The sequence below is a fragment of the Manis javanica genome, chromosome 9 (assembly GCF_040802235.1).
Source record: "Manis javanica isolate MJ-LG chromosome 9, MJ_LKY, whole genome shotgun sequence".
Classification (NCBI taxonomy): Eukaryota; Metazoa; Chordata; class Mammalia; order Pholidota; family Manidae; genus Manis; species Manis javanica.
This window is the reverse complement of record NC_133164.1, coordinates 26573609-26598240: the sequence shown is the minus strand read 5'-3', so window position 1 is coordinate 26598240 and position 24632 is coordinate 26573609. Positions and strand designations below refer to the sequence as shown.

Here is a 24632-nt window from a genome sequence, read left to right as displayed (position 1 = left end):
TATTATTCCATATTAATTTGTCTATGAGTTTTTCTGCTATATCTCTTTGTATTGTATTTAGGAGTTTCTGTACAGATTATAACATATGTAGCTAACCTTTTGCTATCTACATAGAGTTAATATTTGCCATTCCCTATAAAATGGAAAACCTTGAAATAGTTATTTTACTACCCCTCCAAAATAAACTGTAGTTGTCATGTGTATTATACCTATGTACATTGAAAACCCTACCCAACACATTATAATTTTTGCTTTAATCAGTCTTTGTATTTTAAAGAATTTATGAGGAAAAAGAATAGTCTTTTACAATTACATAGCTATATATCATCCCCTTTAGTCCTCCATAATTCGTAAAGATCCAGGGTACCTCCTGGAATCAATTTCCTTTAGTTTGAACAACATCCTTTAGCATTTCTTATAAAGCAGCCATGCTGAAGACAAATTTTTAAGTTTCTTTCATCCAAAAAATGTCTTTATTTCATCTTAAATTCTGAAGGCTCTCTTACAGGATTTAGAATTCTATATTAACAGTTTTTTTCCTCTAGCACTTTAAAGATATTGTTATATTGTCTGTCCTCCATGGATTCTGACAAGAAATCCACAGTAATTCAAACCATTGCCTACCTATACACAAGATTCCTCTAGTCACTTATAGGACCTTTTCTTTACCTTTGATTTTCAGCAGTTCAGTTATAATGTGTCTAAGCATGACTTTATGTTTATCCTGCTTATTCTCTACTGAACTTGATTTTGTAAATTTTTGCCTTTTGCCAAATTTGGGTTTGGCTATTATTTCTTCAAAGTTTTTTTGTCTCAGTCTTTGTCCTACCTTCTGGGATTTCATTTTCACAGGTCAGACCTCTTCATACTGTCCCACTGGTGCCTGCATTTTGGTTCTTTTTTTTTTTCCAGTCTGCTTTGCTCTCTGTTTTTCAAATTAGATAATTTGTCTCAGTCAGTCTTCAGTCTTTCCTTTGTCCTCTCCATTCCTTTACAGAGCCCAATCAATGAGATAATTATTTCAGATATTAAATCTACAGTTCTAAATTTTCCATTTGATTCTGTTTTATACTCTGTCAAAATGCACATTCTCCTTTCCTTCATGGATTCATAGATATAATCACTCCTTTAAAGTCTTTGTTTAATAAATAGTTTAACATCTGAATCATCTTGGGTTTGGCATCTGTTGATCATCCTTTTCTTGAGAATTGGTTATACATTTTCCTAGGTGTTTTTTTGTGTGTGTGTATATCTGAATAATTTCAGATTATATGCTTGATGTAGTAGTCAATGTTATGTTCTGTAGACTCTGGGTCCTATTACAATCATTCTAGAGTGTTTTAATTTTAGCAGGCAATCAACACATTTAAGTTCCAATTATAAATTCTGCCTCATCTTCTGTGAATGGAAGTCCCAATTTCAGTTTAAGTGTCTGAGACTGTCTTATGCTGGTTTGGCTCTGGAGACCCATGCATAGTCTAGAGGTTAATCTGAGACTTACATGGATTCTCACAGAAGTAAAGGGATCTCTTTGTCTAGCCCTCTAGATTCCCCCACACTTTCTGGCCCACAGATACTCCTTTCTCTGACTCTCCTATTGAGAAATACAGGATTCTTACCAGTTTTAGCCACTTCTGCCAAGTAGCTCTATGACTGAAGCCTACCATCGGGACAAAGCCATAAGAGAAAAAAATGAAAGAAAAGAAGGAGTAGCTCACTGTCCTTTTTCCCCTATGGACTGACCCTTCACAATCTGCTTGCTCCTTTAATTTTGATCCTGGAGTCTTTTATAGCTGTTTTCTGTATTTCGCTCAGAGTTTTTAGTTGTTCTTAGTGAATGAGATAGGTTGTAGTGGGTTTACATCACCATAGTGAAAGAAAAATTCACTGATTTATCTGGAGGTTTCCTTTGGGACACAGTAAGAAAGACAAGTTGACAGTTCTCTTTCTGTGTAGCTATCCTCACTCCACCTGGGTCACAGGAACCCCAGAACTTAACTACACTTAGGTGTGGATATTACGCAAGGCTTTCCACTAGCTTGGGATTCACCCAAAGACTGAATCCAACCACCCAGCTCTTAGGTCAGGTTTGGGAGCAATTGATTGCCAGTGGCTTATTTTAGTGGCCTAGACATATGCATTCAAGTAACTCTTTTTTGCTGTTATGGATTTAAATTTACTACTCTGATATCAAGGCTAATTTTAAGCAAATCTATCAAAAAATAAGAGCAAATGAAGAGCACAAAAACTAAACACCCTGAGGACTAGCACTTATTCTTAAAGAGCAAGCCATGTATGGCTCAAAACCAGGTTCAAAAATGAACCAGGTTCAACTATGAGTCCATTATTAGTCAAGGAAGTAATTACAAATTTGTACAAAGTCACACAATGAGTATTGGGAGGGCCTGAAAATTTATTTACTCATTCATTCAACAAGTATTTTTTTGAGCACTGAAGGATGCCAAGTAGTATTCTAGGCATCAAAATTATCTTTAGACAGAAAAGCAAATTGACTGAGTCTGAAATTTGCTGCAAACTTCTGAATGAGCAATGCTTCTTCCCTTCTTTTATGCTATTGCACTGTTATTTCTACAATCCATCTTTTGATTTATTGCAATATATTTTTCTGATTTGATTAATGCACTTTATATGAGACTGCAGTGCAGTCATGCATATTCCCAAGTGTACAAAATCATTGATTTGTTGTCATGATGATGGCTTGGTACATGTGTGACTCTTCATTGAATGCTGCCACTATGTGACAGCTACTGGTAATTAAACATACAGTGAATGCATATGGAAATCTTAAAGCAATGGAGCTAAGTCATGATTACTATCAAAACCTAAAGAAGAGCAGGAGGCACTAGCCCATCCTCTCAGCCATCTTCCTCCTCTCCCACACCTCCCTGGAGTGCAGGAGGTGTGCACTGCAGTGTCCCCTGGGCAATAGCCTACAAAAGCCCCTCCCAGGATCAATAAGCTGATAGTAGCCATCCTGTCTCATCAGCCCGCTCTCCCCACTCCACTGACTGAGCTGGGTTTTCTAGGTCTCCAAAAACTGTCATGCATGTACACTACTGAGAAAGAAGGGTAGGGACTCCCCAGTTCACCTGAGCATTAAACCAACAATCAACATTTAACAATATGCAGCTGGCTGAGGGTCAATTTGGATGCTCAGCAATTTATAGCCACTGCATTGGCCCTCCAGTTTGACAACTTTGGTCTTTCTTCATTCTTTCCAAGGTCCTCATTTTCTACTGATAACCTCACCTTATATGAGTGCTTGGTTTGAAGCCATTTAAAAATAGTTTCAGGTGCCATCATTCCCTCAGTAAACATGTTCTGCAGGCCAGTTCTGTGCCATGCACTATGTTAGGCATGGGAATAAAGAACAGAGAAAGAGAAGACAGAAGTCTCTAAAAACACTCAAGAAGACATACCCCTGGGTCACTGACAACCTTGTTGCTACCCTAGAGTCCTTTTGTGTCCCATCTTTTTCAGAAAGCCCTGCCATCCGCTGAGGCTACTGTGGAGTACCCTAACTCATAATCGTCCCATCCCCTCTGCCACCCTTTCTCTGCCTCAGAAAGGGAAGACTGCTGCTGAATCCTGCCAAAATTTCTTGGGTCACCATGTTCATTAAAAAGAAATTAAGTCCAAGACATAATTCCTGCTCCCTCAAAGCCTAGAGCATAACAAAGAGCTTATTCCACAGAAATTAAAAGTATGGAAGTTACAAAAATACTAAATTTGGATTTTTCATGTTTCCTATATCAATGAAAGCAAGATGTTCTTCCCATGGAAATTAATTCAACTTTAATTCTATTTATATTAATGGTCTATTTTCTTAGGGAAGAAAGATAGCACTTCAGGAGAAGTCTCTAAGAACTACCTCCCTTCCCTCTCCCTGACCCCTGCAGAAGGTACTGAGTTAATCTTTGTTGATGAATGTTAAATTCCTTTAATTTGCCCTGACCCCGCTGACAAGGGCACCAGCCCCTGTACTGAGTGTAACACCACACACCTCTCCTTCTTACCACTTACCACAGCTGCTATGTAGCTGTTATTCATGTGAGTCTTTCACTAACGTCTGTTTCCCCTCCTAAACTGTAAGTCTCCTGAGACGAAGGACTGCACTTTCACTTCTTTTTCCTTCTTTTTCTTTTCCTTTTCATTTTTTTCCTCCTGGCCCTGATATCTCCAGTGCCAAGCACAGTGGTAGTATACTGCAGATTCTTCTTAACTTATTCAACAATTATCTGTAAAGGAGCTAACTAATTACTGTCCATGTCTCCACTTTGAGAATCTAGTGGACACACCAGATGGGCAATACAGTGCATAAGGATACTCTTTAGTATTAGAGATGGCAAGAGCACCCATATGTGCATTTTAGAACTTACCAGAAAACTGGATACACTAGGTGTTCGATTCATGCTTAATGAGGTGGTGGATGTTCAATTGGTTGATGTATTGATCAAGCATGGGCTATCAGGAGAAAATCACAACCTCCAAGGACTTCCTCTGATTTCTGAGTCTAGGAAATAAAGGCCTGAACCTGGTGGCCCCAGAATCTTTCTTAAATAAAGCAATTCTCAGTCTCTGAGGTCCCTGGGGAAATGATAAAGCACTGGGACCTGGAGGAGCCAGGCGCCAGGGGTGAGGTGGGGGGGAGAACCTGGAAGGTGGCCCCAGCGTGGCTCCACCACCCCAGGAGAGTTCTTAACACTTTCAGTCATTCCTTAGAGTTTCTAAATTTCCAGGATTAGCCTGGATTTAGGAGATTATGGGTAAAACTCCTAGAAAGTCATGTCACTCCTAGATATTAAAAAGTCCTGCAAATACTTGAAGTCACAAACCAAATGTCAGTTCAGTAATAAAAATTGTCCAGTCCCAAGTATTAATCAGAACTGTGACCTTAATTTAGAGTGAAAAACTTTCTCCACTTCCCAGCAAGACCCCTGCTGCATGCCAGGCCTGATGTTCGTAGAGGGGGCGTGGGCTTCCTGTTCCCTTTTTCCTAACTGGAGCTGTTCCCGAGCCACCTGCCTGCCTTGAGATGGGATGTGTTGCTGTTCCCTCTCCTTCCCTTACCTCCCTCACTTCATCTCCCTTGCTCTTATCTCCTTCCCCGTTTCTTCTCTGTCTCTCTTCTTATCTTCTCCTTCACCTGCCAGACCTGTTTTTGAAAGAAAATAAAAAATGAATGGGGGCAGAATACTTATTACTTGACTGGTACTGTCAGCAATGGCCTCTCAGTGTCTAATCTGGAGAAGTGTTTACCGGGGATTTTTCCCCATGGGGATACTTCCACACACTCTACACATTCCCAAGCATTGGGCGCCTCTCCCGAAGTTGTCTAAATAAGGGCAATGCATTCTACACCGCTAGCCACTGTGCTGTCTCAGCCCCGTTTGCCGGGAGGCATACGCCAAACAGACTTTTTCTCTTGGAATCCCATTGCCTTCCCAGAGAGGTCATCTTGAGCAGAATTTTCTAAACTGTATATTAAAGACAACTGCAAGCTTTCATAGAAAGAATGATACAATGAACACCCAGGTATAATCATCCAGCTCCAACAATTATCAACATTTTTCTACCTTCCTTTTTCCCCTGGGGAGATTTTAAAGCAATTCTTAGATTATCTGTGTTTCACCAAATAGAATTTAAAATGTCTCCAGACCAGCTCTTTCTCCTGCATGCCACTTGTCTGGCCCAAAGGAAATATTCATTTCCTCCATGTTCTGACTGACTTTGGGGTATAGATCAATCTCTGCCCAGCAGCCATGCCCCTTTGCTCTACTGCCAAAACTGTTCAATGGTGCATCTCTCTTGCCATCTGGATTTCAAAGGAAGTATGTTGGAGTGCACACCCAGCTACAAGAACTACACAGTAAGCATCATGGGTGGACCCAGTGAAGCCCTTCTCCTCAGGCTTGGATATAGGAAACAGCCATTATCCACATCCCTGTCCCTGTAGAGGGTAGGATGCACAGAGCGTCCACTCTCTCAAAAAAAAAAATCCTACAGACAGCTCACTCCATCTCCTACTCTCTCAGTAATTTTCTGTCTTCAGTGGATGAGGTAGTTTAAGAGACTTCTACCCAATTTTCTGATGCATCCTTAGTAAATTCTGTATATAGTCCAACATATCCATCAGGATGTAGCAGTTACTGTGACTTGGTATCTTGCCCAAAACTTCAATTTAATATTCTGATTTAACTCAGTTCCGCACAAGTTTCACATATGCTTAGCTGTATTTGTTTCAATGACATCAAGGCTACTAAAATTTTAATTGATCTTCTAATACTTTTATTATCCTAAATTACAGGTATTTGTAAATTTTTCCCCTTATATAATACCAAGTCACCTTACCTGAAACTAACCTGTCAGCAGTAAACTATTATTGGTTTCCCATTTAATTCTATTAGTATTCTTAGTTTTGAAATTAAAACAAGATTATCCACAGAAGGGGCCATGCTCATTGACACTAAATACGATTAGTTTCTGAAAAAGTGATTAGTCACAATTATGTGCTCTTGCCACAGTTCCATGGAGATTTTCAACTTATTTACCCATGATACAGCTAAAACTAACTGAATCACTGTGATATTGAATAAATTCTCATTCCATTGGTTAATATCCTTCATGTATAAAGAAATATAATATGCCAAAGTGGGAGGCATAGAAGGCCATCTTGGCTCTAGTTTAGATTAGAGCCACAAGTTTAGATTAATGTGGGTGGTCATTGAAGCCATTTTTCCCACAGGCAACTTACCTAAGTTCTGCCAGGGACTTGAGGAGAGATTTGGGTCATCACTCTCTCCTTCCCCAAGGTTTGCTGATCTGCATGAGATTACAGGCAGGACAGCGTATGTTGCTCCCTTCTATGTGCATCAGGAGAGATATACGAAATGCTCATAGCAACCACAGATGGAGCATCAAAAGTGTGTGAAAAATCCAAATGTCTATTGATAATAGAATGGCTTGATTGTGGTATATTAATACCACACAAAGTGTTAAATACTCTGCAATGAAAATGAAAAACTACAAGTATTAAAATGAATGAATCTCAAAAGCCTAATGTTGAGTTCAAAAATAAAACAACACAGTAAGTAAATAGGAATAGCTACACATACAGTAAAATCATGAAGAAAAGCAAGAGAGTGTTAAGTACACAATTCAGGACAGTGATTCACTCTGGGAGGGAGGGAGCTGTGTTCCAGAAAGAGCAAACAAGGGCTTCAGGATATTATTCTTGTCCTATTTGGTGAGTATATGGATGTTTCTCCTCATAATTCTGTTAAAGCACAGGTACATATTATTTTATATTTTTTGCATATATATTACACTTACCAATTTTTAAAGGTTAAAAAAATTTCCAGGGAAAGGAAATAGTCTAAACAATTCAGGTTGATCAAGTTTCTGAATCAATAATAATTTAATTCTCCCCTTTTACCAGTATGAGGCACAAATTCTCAAATTAAGCTCAAGGAAGATGATAAAGGAAATAACAAAATGTTACTTGTTATCTGACACTTAGATACTTATGAAGTACACAGTGACCCTCTGGGTCACATCACACAGAAATATACCATGCAGAGTCATGATCAGGATTCTTTGTGAACATTCTCTGGGAAAAAACTACCATCTTACTAGGAGTGAACTGGAGTCATTCTCCGCCTTTGCTCATACCAGGGCTCCCTTATCACTGATGTCCTGTGGTCGACAGGAGAGTACAGACTGTGAGGCAAAGCAGAATTAACTGTTATTCCCAATTGCACTGCACATTTATGTGACCTTGGGCAAGTTCCTCTATCTCCCTGTACCTCCTTTCCTTCATTTGCAAAATGGAAATAACGCTTAAATTGCAGGGCTGGGGAGGTGAAGCAGCATGATGCATCTATGGCAGAAAGTGCTAAAGCATTTGTTAGGGACAAAACTGACAGCTGTTACCCTCATGATCCGCAACAGCATCATTACACACCCCCTTGTATTTGGTAGAGAGGAAGAAGCAAATGCATCTAGTTGAAAGCAACTTTCAAAAACATGGTTTAATAAGAATTTGAAGGGCTGCTCAGAGCATCTTTCAGTTCTATAAATTTTAAAAATTCAGTATATTTAAAAGAAACTGAATTACTAATTACTAATGCAGACACAATAAAAATCCTGTTATATTTATATGTTCATACCCTGAGTACCTGAACTAATAAAATGGTATGAATGGCTATTTACATAAATTCACAAACCTAAATTAGACCTTTAAATTCTGTAATAAAAAGGAAAGTGGCTTATGCAATTTCCTATTTTAATTTTCCTACATGGAATTTAGTGGATCTAACATAATATATGACTTTGTGAATACTTCCAGGGTTACTAATATTTTATCTAATATTATATCTTATGTTTTTTGACCTCTGACCTCTGTTGATACTCCTAGAACCTCATGAGCAATGCTCACTATGATCACCCTTGGTAGAAGTGGGACTAAAATCAGAGATAAATCATCTGAGGCTAGAATTTTTCAAAGAGGCCTCTGAGGATCACTAGTGATTCTTTTCCATGTATAGTTCCCCACTTAAATAATGTTTCTTAAATATTTGATTCATCAGGACTGAACTGTTTTATTTTAAAATAGATCACTAGTAAACACTACAGAGTATGAATGGGACCCTAAATTCTTTTTTTTCCACATTGTTCATTATATCTAGATATATATATATATTCTTACATCCTCTGGGGAACAACAAAATGGAACAAGAATACAGAAGGAAATTATGAAACAATACAACTTTAAAAGACAACAGAGGTAATTTGTTGATAGAAGAAGAAATAGGAAAACATTACTTTCAAATTAAATTGAATCGTTGCTTTAATATTTACAAAAGATGATAAGCATTTGAAACCAAAAATACGTATACTTTCCTCAAGGGAGGAAAAAGAAATATTAGAGGGAATCAGGATCAGGTGAACACCAGATTATGAAAAATTTTAACACATTAGGAGCAAACACAGGAAGGTCATGATAGGAATGCTAAATGGGCAGGAAAAGATTTAAACAGTCAGTGGAAGCAAATAAGGAAGAGGCACTGGCAAAAAGAAACATCACACCCTGAGCAGCAAAGAACGCCATAAACTCACCGCGTAAGCTTTCATTCAGAAGACACAGCACCTAGAATTGCTATTCAGTAATCATTTTAAAATACCAAATGCACCAACTTTCCTGTGTCTACCACTGAAATCAAGTCATTCCTTCTCAGGGGAGGAAGTCTAACATTGTAACATCTCCCACTCACCTGCCAAAGGAAAAGTGCCTTCAGCTTCCAATTCACAGCAATAGTTTCCGATACTTCAACAGTCTCCATTCCTTCTCCCATCCCTGCTACCTACCCATGATCTATTTTCCTCTTCAACATCAGTAAAATATCTCTAAAATGCAAATTTGATCCTGAGAGTCTCCTGTGCAAAATTCCTTACTGGTTTTCTATTGCCTACATGTAAAGCCTAGGTAAAACCAAATTTCTCACTTCAAGATTCTCCTTGATTCTCTATTTGTCTTTCCAGTCACCTTAGCTTTCATTCTGCAATGGCTCTTGGTCTTCCAGCTAGACTCAAACACTCACAGCCTCGAAATGACCTGACTGCTTCTCTACCTTTGTGTCTACTTTTCAGTCTACCTGGAATGTCCTTTCTTCCCTTGTCCATCTGGAACCCTTCCCACCCTTCATGACCCAGAATCCTCTGAAAAGCAGAGAGCTTGCTTCTCTCTTCTTTGCATGCCCCTGGGACATAGCAAAGTGTCCGGAACAGAAATGGGGTGCAGTCAATGCACATCAGATGCATAACGAGCAATGTTCAAATATTTTATTAACAGGTTTCTTATTTTCAGCGGCCACTTCAGTTCAGGGTAATTCTGCTTTATTTGTCAGATGTCATGACTTGAGGCACCCTACCAAAAACATTTCAAAATTGAAAAGTGACAAGGAATAATGGGTTGATGAGGGTGTGTGAAGAGAGGAGAGAGAACAGTGGATAGAATGACTGCCTCTTACTAGTTGCATGACTGGGCTCAAATTACTTAAAATTTCTCAACCTCAATGTTCTTATCAGCAGAATGGTGATAATCTTGCAGGGAACTGTTATGATTACAAAACGCAATTGTGAAACTGCTTGTTTGCTTCTTTGCTTGTTTGTTTGTTTCTAAAGCCCTCACCTCTCCTCTATTACAGATTACTTATGGCCAATGAATTCCCTCATTTGTGGCCTATTTTTATCCCTTCAAACAGGTCAGGGTTATTACATTATCCTCCCCAGGACTTTGGTATTGCAGTAGCCCTTGAGATCAGAGTCATAGGTAACTGGTAGCATTAAAAGGTTAAGAATTTGTTCTTAATCAAACAGGAAGACAGTAATGGCACTACAAATAGAACCACATTTTTTATATTCTCATTTCCTTCCATGGAAATGAGCATACTTTTCATTTGCTAATGAACTACACGAAGGTCATAGCCATCGTCATACTGAAATAGACACTCATCAGGTAATGTGCTACAGAAGTGTTTATAGGTGGAATAATTATTCGATCAATCAACTCACTACTAAGTGAGTGCCTACTCGGCACAAGGCATTTTGCTAAACCATGTGGCAGACACAAAAAAGTACAGGACACACTCCCGAGTCTTAGAACTCAAAACAGATAAACATGCATATTGAAAAAATAAACAATTATCTTTCATAATACAGTACTTAAAGAGCAGCTAAATAGAATTACCCAAGAAAACATGAATGTTTTTAGCAGATATGGTATATCAATATATTCAATGATCCAGCTTCAAGAAAGTTTTGTGGGATGGTTAGGTCTAAGCTCAGATCTTCAGCCTGGATTTATTTACTCATTCATTCATTCAACTGTAACGGATGGCAAAATGTTTACTGATAGAATTCTATGGGAAGTCATAAACAGCCATACTTACCCTGATGGTGAGTGTGGTGGGGAGGGACACAGGTTGGGGCAGCATGGTATAAGAGGAAAACCAGATATTGGACATCCCAGCCTCCAGAACTGTGAGAAGTAAATGTGTGTTGTTGTATGCCACCTGGTCTAGGCGTTTTGTTCTAGCAACCCAAACGGACTAAGATGAAAAGAGGCAGCGTGATGTGCAGATGAACATAAAGGAGAAAGGACAGTTGTTGGAGGAATGCTTTCTGGAGCAGATTATAAAGAGAAACAGGCTCTGGAGGGAGTGAGAGAGACCTAGGTCAAAATCCTAACTCCTCCTCAGATGGGCTCTACGACTTTGGGAAATTAAACTTAAACTCACTAAACCTCCTACTTTCTAGGTGTGAGAATGGGAAACCTTCACAGGGTTGTCATGAAGACGAAGCAGAATGATTATTGGAAGCAGAGTGTCTGGCACATGGTAAGCATACAGTGTCTGCTATCATTATCATTTTTGACGTTGATATTATTGTTGGTGTTGCTTCTGTTAAGCAGAGACCTGAAGGATAAAGAGCAGTACGCTAGTTAACAAACACGAGGAAGTGTCCCAGTTAGGAACTTCAGTGTGTAAAGACACAGAACCAAGAAAGAGCATGGGGTATTCAAGTACCTAAAAGAAATTCATCACAAGTAGAGAAAAAAGTGGGAGGGTTGAAACTAAAAATTATTCTGAAGTGGTAGAGAAGTCAGTGGAGATGGCGAGTGATAGACTGCCTTGAGGAATACTTTAGAATTTAGGAATTAGAGTTGGAGGTAGGGAGAGAGAGTAGAGGAGTCAAGGATAACTCCAGATTTCTGATCTGAGCAAAGATTGTTGTGTCATTCCTTGAGTCAGGTAACACTGGAGGAGGAGAATCTTTGGAGAGCAGCTTAGGAGAGATGGTGGATTTGTCCTGGTTGTATTGTAATGGAGGTGCCTGTGGGATCTCCAGGTGGGAACATCTACTAGGCATAGTGACATATAAATTGGAACCCCAGAAGCGAGAGCTGTGTGAGAGTCATCAGCAAATGGATGCTAGTTAAAGCCAAAGAGCATTTGCAACCAACTAGAGAATATGTACAGAGCAGAAAAAAAGGAACAAAATAGATAACGAAAAAGAAGATTATGTAAGAAATAGGTAGATTTTTTTTTAAAAGACTTAAGAATTCAGTGAAGGAAGACACTTTTCTAGAATGCCATAATAATTGAAGAGTAATTTTATTTCTTACACAAATCACGTCACAAAATTAAATGAAGTATATTCTTTCTGATAAACTTGTGGAAAGTTTTCACCCCATGAGGTTACTTGCTAATATCTACAGTGTTTATCAGGTGCCCAACCCTATGCTAAATACCTCACTGAGGTTTTTTCATTTGAACCTCACCTTTGGAAAATAAAGAAACTAGGTTTAGTGAAGGTAGGCGAATTGCCACAATTAGTAAGTCTTAGAGCTCAAATCCAAACCCAGGAATCTGACTCTGGAAGCTACACTCCTAACCCCTACCTAATTCAGTGCTTATGAATGTAAGGGTTGAATGGGGCCTTCCAAAGTCATCTACTTCAAATCTCTAAGTCAGAGGAATATTCCTTCTACACCTAACTGATATAATGCAATTCATGATAAAAAACACAATATCTCAAAGGCCATCTCATTTGTTGTTAAAGAAATCTGGTTCCTTGTATAGAGACAAAATCATATTCCCTATGCTTCTACTTGTTGGAACAAGAGAACAAAAGAAATTAGGGTACAAAACATAAGGAAAACAACAGTAAAAGTCACTAACAGAATATCAAAGCTCAACAAAATAGTACAAAATGGAAAATAAAGACAAAAATTTGACTTGTGATACAGAAAAAGATTCTAAATGAAATACTAAATAATTGAATACTCAAGAAGTATGACAAGTAGGTTTAGGCCTAGGAATACTTGAATGATTTAACAACATAATCATATCACAAATTAAATGAGATAATCCATATGATTATATTAATAGATGATGAATAAATACTTGAAAGAAATCAGCAATTATTTCTTGAAGATACCTACACTGCTGGTGGGAATTTAAACTGGGCAGCCACTGTGGCAAGCAGTAGGGAGTTTCTTCAAAAAACTAAAATTGGAAGTACCATACAATCCAGTAATTCCACTTCTAGGAATTTACCCAAAGAAAACAAAATCCCTGATTCAAAAAGATATATTCACCCCACATTATGTTTATTGTCACAATATTTACAGTAGCCAAGATATGGAGGCAACCAAAGTGCCCATCAATAGATGAATGGATAAAGATGTGGTGCATATACATGATGGAATATCATTCAGCCATAAAAAAGAAAGAAATCCTGCTATTTGCAACACAGATGGACCTAGAGGGTATTATGCTAAGTGAATTAAGTCAGGCAGAGAAAGACAAATACAATATGATTTCACTTATTTGTGGAATCTAAGACCAAAACAAAACAAAACAGACAAAATAGCAGTAGATACTGATAGTGACTGCAGTAGGGGCTGTGAGGACTTGATAGTATGGGTGAATGTTGAAACCACAACGTTGTTCATGTGAAACCTTCATAAGATTGTTTGCCAATGATACTTCAATTTTTAAAAAATGGAGTTAAGGGGACTGAGGGGTATTATGTTTAGTATACATGGTGTGGGGGATCACGGGGAGAAAGGTATAGCACAGAGAAGGGACATAGTAGATCTCTGGCATCTTGCTGCACTGATGGACAGTGACTGCATTGGGTTTGGGTGGGGACTTGATAATATGGGTGAATGTAGTGACCACATTGTTTTTTCATGTGAAACCTTCATAAGAGTTAATCTAACAGGAAAGATACATGACTATCTGAAGAAAGCTACAAAATATTATTAAAAGGTATAAGAAAAGAACTGAATAAAGAGACAGACCATGTTCTTGGATGGGAAGGTTTGGTCTCATGTGATCAATCTCCACCAAATGTAAGGCGAGTTCAATCACAATTTGACATTGTCTTTGTCAAAGTCAAGCAAAATTATTTTAAATTTTATTTTAAAAAAGTAAATGAGACAACTATAACAGCAATAAATCTCTAGTCTCAAACTACCATTAAAATAAAGCACACTGTAACTATTAAAACTATAAAGAGTACTGAAAACCACTTTACAACCAAAACAGTATAGATTTGCATAAGAATAAAATAGAAAAAGAAAGTAAAGAAATATATCCAGCTTATATAAGAACTTAATAGTATTACAAAATTTGTATTTCCACTCAATGAGGGAAAGGATAGGATTTTTTGATGCTAATATTAATCTGAAAAAAATTAAAGTCCTATTAATATAATATACAAAAATAAATTTCATATGAATTAAAGATCTAAGTGTAAAAAGTAAAATAAAGCTAAAGACAAAAATTTTTTTAAGAGTTGTGTAATCTTGGGATGGTAGAGAACTACATGAGCAAGAAAGAAAATTTAGAAGCCATAAAGGGAGAGAAACCTAACATGTTTGTATCTTTTTTTGTAATTATATGACAGGAGATATCACAAACAAAGCCAAAATATAGACTAGGGAAAAATATTTGCAATTCATAAGACAGGTTAAAAAGGTGCAGTGAACATCTGTAGTTTGTGATGGCTTAATTCTTTGGAATATCTGCCTGCATTTTAACAATTTACCACATTCTGAACCCACCTTCACACACCAGAAGTCAGAAAAACCACTTTCCCAGCCCGCTTGCAGACAGGCTGCAGCTGTGTCAACCGTGTTCAGCCAATTACAGGCAGCTGCAGGAATCTTAAGATCCAGAACTCACCCACTTGGGGCAACAGACTCTGCAGGGTTAATTGATTTTGCAGGGGATGGTGGCCACGGAGGCCACAGGGTAGGGAGCCTTCTCTTCACGCCAGTTCCGCAGTGCTCTTCTGGGTGTTCCTGGAAACTTGGCTGCAAGCCTGTTTCTCAAAACCTTCCACTGATTCTATGAGCTGTTCAATATGCTTCCACAAACTCATGTTTCCCTCCTTATCAAATGATAGCCCTGACCAATGCAAAGGATTAATAACCCTGATAAAAGAAGAAGCTTCTGTAAATTGGTTTTTAAAAGAAAAAAGACAACTCAGAAAAAACAAGCAAAGCACCTAAGTAGGAAATGTATAAATAAATAAACATTAAATATAGGAAAAGATGCTTTCCTCACTAATAGCTGAGGATGTTCAGGTTTCAACTAGACAGACACCTCCTTTTTACCCATTGTCAAGACTTACAAAGAGCAGTAAGATCCTGTGCTGATAAAGGCAACAGAAAGGAAAAGCCTCATACATTGCTGATAAATATACCATAACCTTAAAGCAATCTGACCATCGATACAAAGCTAAAAGTATGGACATGTACTTAGTCCTAGCAATCTGCATTCAGGGAAATAAAATCTATAGTGGAGAGGACAGATGTTGAAGGATGTTTGTTGCAAGATTTTTCTGTATCATAACAAACCAACCAGAACTCCCATCTATAGGGAACTAGTTGAATGAGTTTCATTGTATCCATTATGGCATATGTTGCTTGTATGATCAGATTTTTATAAAATACACAACAAAACCTAGTAATGCATTTAAATACATATGTTAGGATGCATATAAATTGACTACTATAAGCACAGTGAGATGTGTGATTCAGAATGTCCAAAATGCAGGAAGGACATGCAAGGTGCAGAGGAAAGGGAGATGATGTGGGAAGGCGCTGGGTCCCACGCCGGTCCTGGACACAAGCAAGGAGAAACCAGAGACAGAGGCAGACCACCCCAGATTGGCAGGTGGCAGGCCTACTTACTTCAGAGGCCTATCTTGGCCGCGAGATGAGTAGATCTCTACACGTAGTGGCCAGAATCTTAAAAGTTCATAGAGAAGCCTTAACACGGTTCAGTCACATACACAGACCAGACAGTTCCAACAGCACGTTGCTCCCTCAAAGCCACTTCATTGAAATGGCTTCTAGTGCAGAACAGTGGTTTCTCTGTAGTTACCTCAGAGAATTATCATTTGGAGTATGGAATCAGGAGCTTATTAACCTTTGCTTTCTGTATCTCTATATTGTTAGATGTGATACAAAAATCAGGTATACTTTGGTAATTTTTTTTTTAATCTAGTAAAGTGAAAAGGAAAAGAGGAAGAAGAAGGAGAAAAGGAGGGAGGGCAAAAGGAGGGACTCCAAATAGATTAGCAAGATCTCAACCACACAGACATCTTCAGACAGACTGGCAGTTCCTGTGGGATCTCCTAACACTTGGTACTCACCACTTCTGTATGAGACACAGCACTGCATGCAAAGGGCCTGCTCACTTTCCTACCCGCCTCAGTGCATGGACTGTCACATCCTCTGTCCTACACAAAGTACCTGTCACAAGATAAATGCCCAATTAATATTCTTAGAAGAGCAGATAACATATTTAAAGTACTAGCGGCAAACAGTAGGCAGCTACTAAATGTTCATCACCCTGTTTTCCCTAAGAGATCTTTTAAATTTACAAAAACTGCTACTTTGATAAAATACAAAGATTTTTACTGCCCAAAATAACTTTTATTTACCCTTCATTTTTACTTAAATGAAAATAATGCAATTACTTATTTAAAACAAAATGTTATAAGGCTAATTAAAGCACTTGAGTAAAATTATATTAAAATCAACAAAAATAATTTATTTCCCAAGTGATTAGAAAGTATGTAGTGTATACCTGAAATGAATAGAACACAATTTGGCTTCTTACAGGCATTTAGTGAGTGTTTAATCTGAATCTAAAATACAGTAAATTGCATTTGTAGTTTAGCTTGAGCAACATACACTGTGGACACACTTTGGGGGTTTCTTGATTCAGGTTGGCAATGTTAATGTACCATAAATAGCACTCAAACGTTAAAGGAATGTCAGAGAGTTTGAGGACTTTTAAAAACTAAAAGAATTTCAATGACTCTGGCATGTAATTAGAACAATAAAATTTTCCAAATATGGATTTTAAAGTGCTGTGGAAAACTCCAGAGTAAATTGCAGAGAGGAGGCAAATCTAATGGTTCCCTTACCAAAAGGATTTTATTCTTTGCACTGAAATGAGCTTCTGGTGAACAAAAGCAATTAAAACAAATCTGTTTTTGAAAGAACATTAGCCTAACAGTTATTAATAAAGTAAAATAATGATAATAGTAATAATGATATGAGTTCAAACTTAAAGACACCAAGATTTTTAAAAGATACCAAGTGCTTTGCAAGCCTTCAGACCAGTTTTATTCCAGTATGAGCTGCCTTCGAAACCCATTCCTTTGAGTGAAGAATAAGCACAGGGATTCGGTTTAATGGGATGTAGTAGGTGGGTGAGTGGAGGGATGTGACTGAATACTTCCTAACTTCTCTATCATCTGTGAGGAAACAGTAGAGAACAGACTGTTTCTGGGTGGAAGAAGGAGGGTAGATAAAAGGCAGCCCATTACTTAAAGTTGGACAACATGATTTTTATCACACCTACTTCTATCAGAGCAGGTCTTAACATCATTCATAGTCAGGTCACACCACATTTTCTTGTTGATAGGATGTGAAAATGAGGTAACACTTCTCTTGCAAAACTTTAATATGACATTACTTTTAGTTTATCTAATATACACTGAATTTCATCACAGCTTGTTCATTATCCTAATCAGGCACAAGATTTAAATATAATAAAATGATTAAGATGAAGGTAGTGAATGAATGCTGTTGATTTCCTTCATTCCAAGCAAGACCCATGAACTTAAAGCTTTTCCCCATAGAAGTGTGCCATGTTGTCAGTCAAAGTGAGATGCTATCAGTACCCACGTGGCTCTTAAATGCTTTGATAAGGCTTTATCAATGTCATTTACTTTTCTCAAAATGAAACCATTACTTCAGTAAACACAGAAAGCACATTTCATTCCTGTATCACACACAGACACAACTGGAAATAAAACCTGATGGCTCTTCTTCCAGATTTTACAAACACGATGTCATTAAATCAGAGGAGGAGGCACGCCTCTTCCTTTCAGGGACTCTTCTGTGCTAAGGCAGGTCACATGACATTTCCCACTTATTTATGTTTTTCCCTAATGAAAGGATGCCTCTTTGTACTGCAATAGATAGTTTAGATTTTTTAATATTGTTAGTGTTGAGAGATAAACACTTTGGTACATATTGGAGAGTAATAAATTGTGTTGAACATTGATAAACTAACGCAATTACCAGCAAGGTCAGAGAGTCAGCTAATTTAGAAATATCAGTCCTAGGATTTTGAGTTGTCCCCTGGAGAGCTGCAGCCACTTTATTACAGCAGGAGGGTGAGGAGAAAATGGTACATTAGGATTGATCTTTTGATCTAATTGTGGAACTCTGCCATTCCTTGTTTGACCAAAAATGCTTACCAAGCAAGAGAAAACATAGCACAACTAATTGAGGACTATCCCTTATAAGCCAGACAAAGTAAAGGAATTCTGGGAAATAAGGGACAATAAGGGACAAATTGTGCTGGTTATTATTGGCAGGAGCTTGTTGTCACTGAGGTGCATATTTGTGTCTCTTTTTTGGAATGTCTTTTAAATTGTAATTACAAATAAAATTCAGTATTTCCAACCACTTAAGAAAAAGAATTCATTTTCACATTCATTATCTGTGCTGGTAATATTGTAACAAAATTTAAATGAAATGTCCAGTGCCCATCTTTTGATATGGAGCTTAAATTAGCCTTAGGAGTACCTACTTTTCAAAAGATTTTCAGTCCCAGGAAAAGTTTGATCAGCCCTATATATTCTTCAATGTTTATTGCTTTGCCTATCAATAATACAAAGACTGTGCTACCCAACATATCTCAGGATACATTTATTCTAGAGCACATGAATTCATTCTAGAACTGTAAGTCTAATTTTCTGTTTCCATTAATACTGTTACTCTTAACATCATTGGGTTTAGCTGCCACTATCTATCAGGTTCTGGGCCATCAGGGCTAGGGTAATTTGACTGATTGTGTTAAAATCAAACTGTGCAACATCCTGATTTGAGGCCTAAATAGAGTTCAATTGAAATAAGATTCCTATTTAGCTGCCAGGCACATCTTAGCCACCAAAATATTGTGTTATTTGGGAAAGCTCTTTCCAATGTAGTCCCTTTTACTATGTCATCCCATTTGACAAAGGAGTTTCACAGGAGGCAGTAAGACTGAAGAGTGATTAAAGGTTGTGGATGCAGCATCTTGTAAAGGCATGGAATTGGCAGCATTTCCAAAGTTCAGATACATTGGACACTGACAAAAATCTCTTAAAACTCTGAACTAATATTTCCACACAAGTGTGTAAATTACTTACAAGTAATTATATCACAATGTTGGGTTAAATCTGAAAACCTTCCCCTTGGACATTTTATTTCCAAAGCAGAAACCCTTTAATACACTATTTTTTGTTCAAATGTTTGTAAGACAACAGAAAATACCAGTAAAAATAGTGACACTGTTTACTGCAATTCCAATTTCAAATATAATCCAGTTTTCCAAATGGTAAGGTAGTCAACAGGAAGGAAAAAGTTCTTAAAAACCTGTGTGGGGGGAGTCATCAGTGTGTGGAGTGATTACAGACCTCACGTGCAGTTCTTTGCCAACGTTCAACTCAGTGCCTGTAATTTTCAGACTCACAAACACATCTTGAAGAATCCCAAGCCTTTTCAGCTTCATTAGGTTCCCTTCTATATCCTCAGTTGCTGCAAATTTAACTATATTATTGAGTACTTAAAGCCCACTGAAGGATGTTAGCGTTTTAAAAACAGAGTCTTGAGAACACAGCTAGAATGTTTACAATTCTGTCCTGTGGCAGCAGATTGTACTAATGTACGTAGAAAATAACCTAGGTCAAATTGATGCAGGCAGCCCAGCTGTCTGCCCTTTGTCTGGAGGTTTAATTCCCAGAATGGGACTGGGGTAATCCCTTTGTGATACAATCAGCTCTAGGGGTTTAGCCACTTATATTACATTATTGAAAGGATGATGAGCTGAGGATGGGCTGATAACATGAAGATTGCCTTAGGCAGAATATTAGCCCAAACATCTCTGAGCTGCTTAGCTACCTTTGTTGCTGGAACATTATACAGTTTTTGTTTTTGTTCTTCAAAAACAAATTGAAACTGTCTTTGGATAAGTCTTAAGTAGATTGGCTGGGAAAAGAGTCCATATTTAAGATCCATAAAGAAGAGCCTATTTATATAATGCTTTCCATATTACATAAAATACATATATAATATATACACATAACAATATGATATTGTCTTATAAAGCAGTCATACAAACCAACAGATTTGTCATATATTATACCATGATTTTAAATACTCATACATTATGAAAGGATTCCTGCCATCAAATTACAATTTCATTTGTCAATTGTAACTAAAAAAGCTGGAATAAAATAAAACAAAATACTGCCTTTAATAAATTTGAAACAATTTCACTTTGAACATTCTGTTGGTACTGGCATCATGAGATAATGTATCTTTCCTCTATCAGAATTCTCACCAGCAAAGGCATTTATGCTGTGACTTTCCAAGGGAAGCCACCGAATGTTCTTTGGGTTACTTTAGCGGCCCTGAGTGTGCCTGTTAGATCTTAGGACTCTTTAAGAGGGAGTGCTTTGGGAATTTTGGAAGCAATATCTTACCAAACAGGACAATACTACTTTGATTGTCTGTAAAACAGAAACCCTCAAATAAATTATTTAACTGGTTTGAAAATCATTTAGGACATAATTTTCATTTGAAAATTACTTTAAATTGGTTTTCAAAAAGTGATGAGTTTATAATATGATGATCATCAATGTGTTCGTCCATTCAGAGATACCTCCAGATAAATTGCTCAGAATGAAAATAGCCCAGAGATGGTATCCGTCACTTCTGGGAGCATGTGAGGTAATGTTTATTTGGATATTTATTCGAAATAAACTGAGGACAGGAAAAAGTGAACTGAATCTCTGCCCCAGAATCTGTGCCTAATAGACTGTCCACCAATGCTAATGGGTAGAAACTCAAAGTGGGTTTATTTTGCTATCCAAAGGCATTGCATTTTTATTCTCTTCTTTCTTGAAGATGAGACATCATCTCTCCAATTAAGAGTCTGGGGTCTTCCTGTTCAGGCACAGTCATGTTTGCAAATAAATAAACAGGCTTTTCCTCCATTTCTTCAACCAAAACCTAATAGTATATTCTTCATTCTAGTTGAAAAAGAATATCTTGCTACTGTTAATAATTATACAACCATTTCTAACTTTAGGCCTTTTTGGTCTTTAAACACAAATATTTTGTGATTTGTAAGTAAAAGCAAGTCATCAGTTTTTTGTTTTTGTTTTTAATTTTGAATATTTATTAACCTAGTATTTTTAGTAGACTATTTTTAGAGTTTTTGATTCAAATCAAATTTGAGCAGAAAGTTTCCATATCCCCTGCCCCTCCCTGACTATCAACTTCCCCCACCAGAGTGTTGTTTGTTACAACCTATGCACTGACATTGACACATCATTATCACCAAAGTCCATATTTACATTAGGGGTCATTCTTAGTGTTATACATTCCAATGCATTCTGACTAATGTATAATGACATGTATCTGCCACTGTAGTTTCATACAGAATAGTTGCACCACCCTAAAAGCTCTCTGTGATGCACGGATTCATCCCCTCTCCCTAGAAACCACAAATTTTTTTACTGTCTCCATAGTTTTGCTTTGTTGAGAATCTCATGTAGTTGGAATCAAACAGCTGTAGCCTTTTTAGACTGCCTTCTTTCACATTGTAATATGCATTAAAGTCCTCCCATGTCTTTTTATGACATTATAGTTCATTTTTTAGTGGCAAATAGTATTTCATTCTATGGATATACCACCATTTATTTATTCATTCACCTACTGAAGGACATTTGGGTTGTTCCAAGTCTTGGCAATTATGAATAAAGCTGCTATAAACATCCATGTGTAGGTTTTTGTGTAGACATAAGTTTTCAGTTCCTTTGGGTAAATACCAAGAAACATGATTGATGGATTATATGATAAGGGTATACTTACATTTTAAGAATGTGCCAAACTACTTTCCAAAATGACTGCACCATTTTGCATTCCCACCAGCAATGAATGAAAGTTCTGTTGCTCCACAAGCTCACCAGCATTTGGTGTTGTCAGTGTTCTGGATTTTAGCCATTTTAGTAGGGGTGTGTGATACCTTGTTTAGTTAATGACATATGATATGATTGGAGCATATTTTCATATGCTTATTTACCATCTGTGTATCTTCTTTAGTGAAGTGTCTGCTAAGGCCTTTGACCCATTTTTTAGTTGTTTTTTCCTTATTGTTGAGTTTTAAGAATTCTTTGTATATTTTGGATAACAGTCCTTTGTCAGATATGTCTTGGCAAAAATTTTCTCCTAATCTGTGACTTGTCTTCTCCTTTTCTTGACATTGTCTTTCACAGAGCAGAAGTTTTTAATTTTAATGAAACTAGCTTATTAATTGTTTCATGGTTTATACCTTTGGCATTGTATCTAAAAAGTCATATCCATACTCAGGTCATCTAGATTTTCTCTATGCTATTTATCTTCTAGAAATGTTAAAAGTTATATAAAACATAAATTACATTTTTACATTAAATCTGTATAAAAATGTAATTTATAATGTTTTACATTTAGGTCTGTGATCCATTTTGAGTTAATTTTTGTGAAGAGTGTAAGGTCTGTGTCTAGATTCACTTTCTTGTATGTGTGTATCCATCACATTTGATGTAATGCTGTGTGATAACACATGCTTGCATTTGTTGAAAAACTGTCTTTTTTCCATTGTGTTTCCTTTGCTCCTTTGTAAAAGATCAGTCGACTCTATTTGTGTTGGTCTATTTCTGGGCTCTCTATTCTGTTCCAACCATCTTTTTCTCTATTTTATCACTAATACCAACACCACCAAGAAACCACCTTGATTGCTGCAACTTTATGACAATCTTTGAAGTTGGGTAGTGTCAGTCCTCTGACTTTGTTTTTCCCCTTCTGTATTGTGTTGACTATTTCAGGTCTTTTGCCTCTCCACATAAACTTCAGAGTTAGCTTGTCAATACCCAAAAAGAATAATAATAATATGTTGGAATTTTAAATGGGATTACATTGAATTTGTAGATGATCAGTTACCTTTTGCTATACAATAACCATGCCAAACCTAGTGGCATAAAACAACAACGATTTTATTCAGTTTGTAACTGTGTGGATTGGCTAAAACAGTTCCACAGATCTCTCCTGAGCTCTCTCACATGTCTGGAGCCAGCTGACAAATCAACTGGGGGTTGGATGATCTAGGGTGGCCTCTCCCCATGTCTATCATTTGGCTGTCAGTGGAGTGATGGGTGGGTTAACTGGGCTGTGTCTCTCACTATTCAGTAGGCTAGCTTGAGCTTCTACACATAGCTGTACTTCCAGGGTTCCAAAGAAGTAATAACGTAAGTCCCACTGCACACTTTTCAAGCCACTTGTGGTGTACTTCAATTAATGTCTCATTGAAATAGAGCAATCCTATATGCACAGATTCAAGGAGTAAGGAATAAACACCATCTTTTGAAAGGAACATATGCTAAGACACCCTGCAAATAGGTGCACATACAGGGATAGGAAGAATTTGTGGCCACACATATCTTCTGCTTTTAGGACCTGTGACAAGCTGAAACAACATTATAATTCCTGACATGTGTTAGTGTTTTGTCTATACGGTATCTAATTCCCCTTCTCAGTTTTGGAGAATTTCCTATTGTTTCAGTCATATAGTCCTAGTAGGATATAGTTCCCCAATGTGTGATGTAGGATGTAAGTGATCAAAAGGTACAGATTTCCAGTTTATAAGATAAATAAGTTCTGGGGATGTGATCTATAGCATGGTGGCTATAGTTAACACTTTCAAATACACTTGCTGTATATTTGAAGGTTGCTGAAAGAGCATGTCTTGAAAGTTTCATCACAAGAAAAAAATCATAAGTATGCAAGTCTATGGATGTGTTAGCTAAATTCAATGTGGTAATCATTCTGCAATATATACATATATCAAATCATTATGTTGTACACTTCAAACTTATGTCATGCTGTATGTCAATTATATCTCAGTAATGCTGGAAAAAATTAATAAATGCCAAGGTCTTTAGAATGGCTTTCAAGGTTCTACATGATCTACCCAACTGTCCACCCAACCCTCATTGACCTCTGAACTAGTCACCTCCGACACCACCCCTAACTCCTCCAATCACACCAGTGCCCCACACTTTCATGTCTCAGAGCCTTTGCATTGGCTGTTTTCTTAGTCTGGAACATTCACCCTCCATGTATCCACATGACTTTCTATTTCTTTTACTTCAGTTCTCTGTGAAAAATGTCACATTTGTGGGAGCCACCTTAAATATCTTGTTTCAAGTTGCAGCTCATCCTTTTCAGCATTTGTCATTATCTGAACATATATTTACTTTTTTATTTATCATCAGTCTCCCTCCTCAGAATGTAAATTTCAAGGGAGCAATGGCAACTGCATTTCCAGTACCTTGGAGATACTGTGGATACAGACCATTACAATAAATTAAGTCAAATGAATTTTTTGGTTTTCCAGTACATTTATACTATACTGTAGTCTATTAGGTGT

The 24632-nt window shown here is 37.3% G+C and overlaps 1 long non-coding RNA gene across 4 annotated transcripts in view; it reads right to left on the bottom strand.

Moving 5' to 3' along the window:
• The window catches only part of LOC108393289 (uncharacterized), a 125087-nt gene that overhangs the window by 32381 nt on the left and 68074 nt on the right, over nt 1-24632 (bottom strand). For 2 of the 4 annotated variants that reach the window (XR_012121037.1, XR_012121039.1), the window contains exon 3: nt 16252-16351. This is a non-coding gene — a long non-coding RNA (uncharacterized lncRNA). Of the gene's footprint in view, nt 1-3270; nt 3368-5091; nt 5177-6775; nt 6844-16251; nt 16352-24632 lie in introns of all 4 variants that reach the window. The other 2 variants (XR_012121040.1, XR_012121038.1) reach the window with 2 other exon arrangements.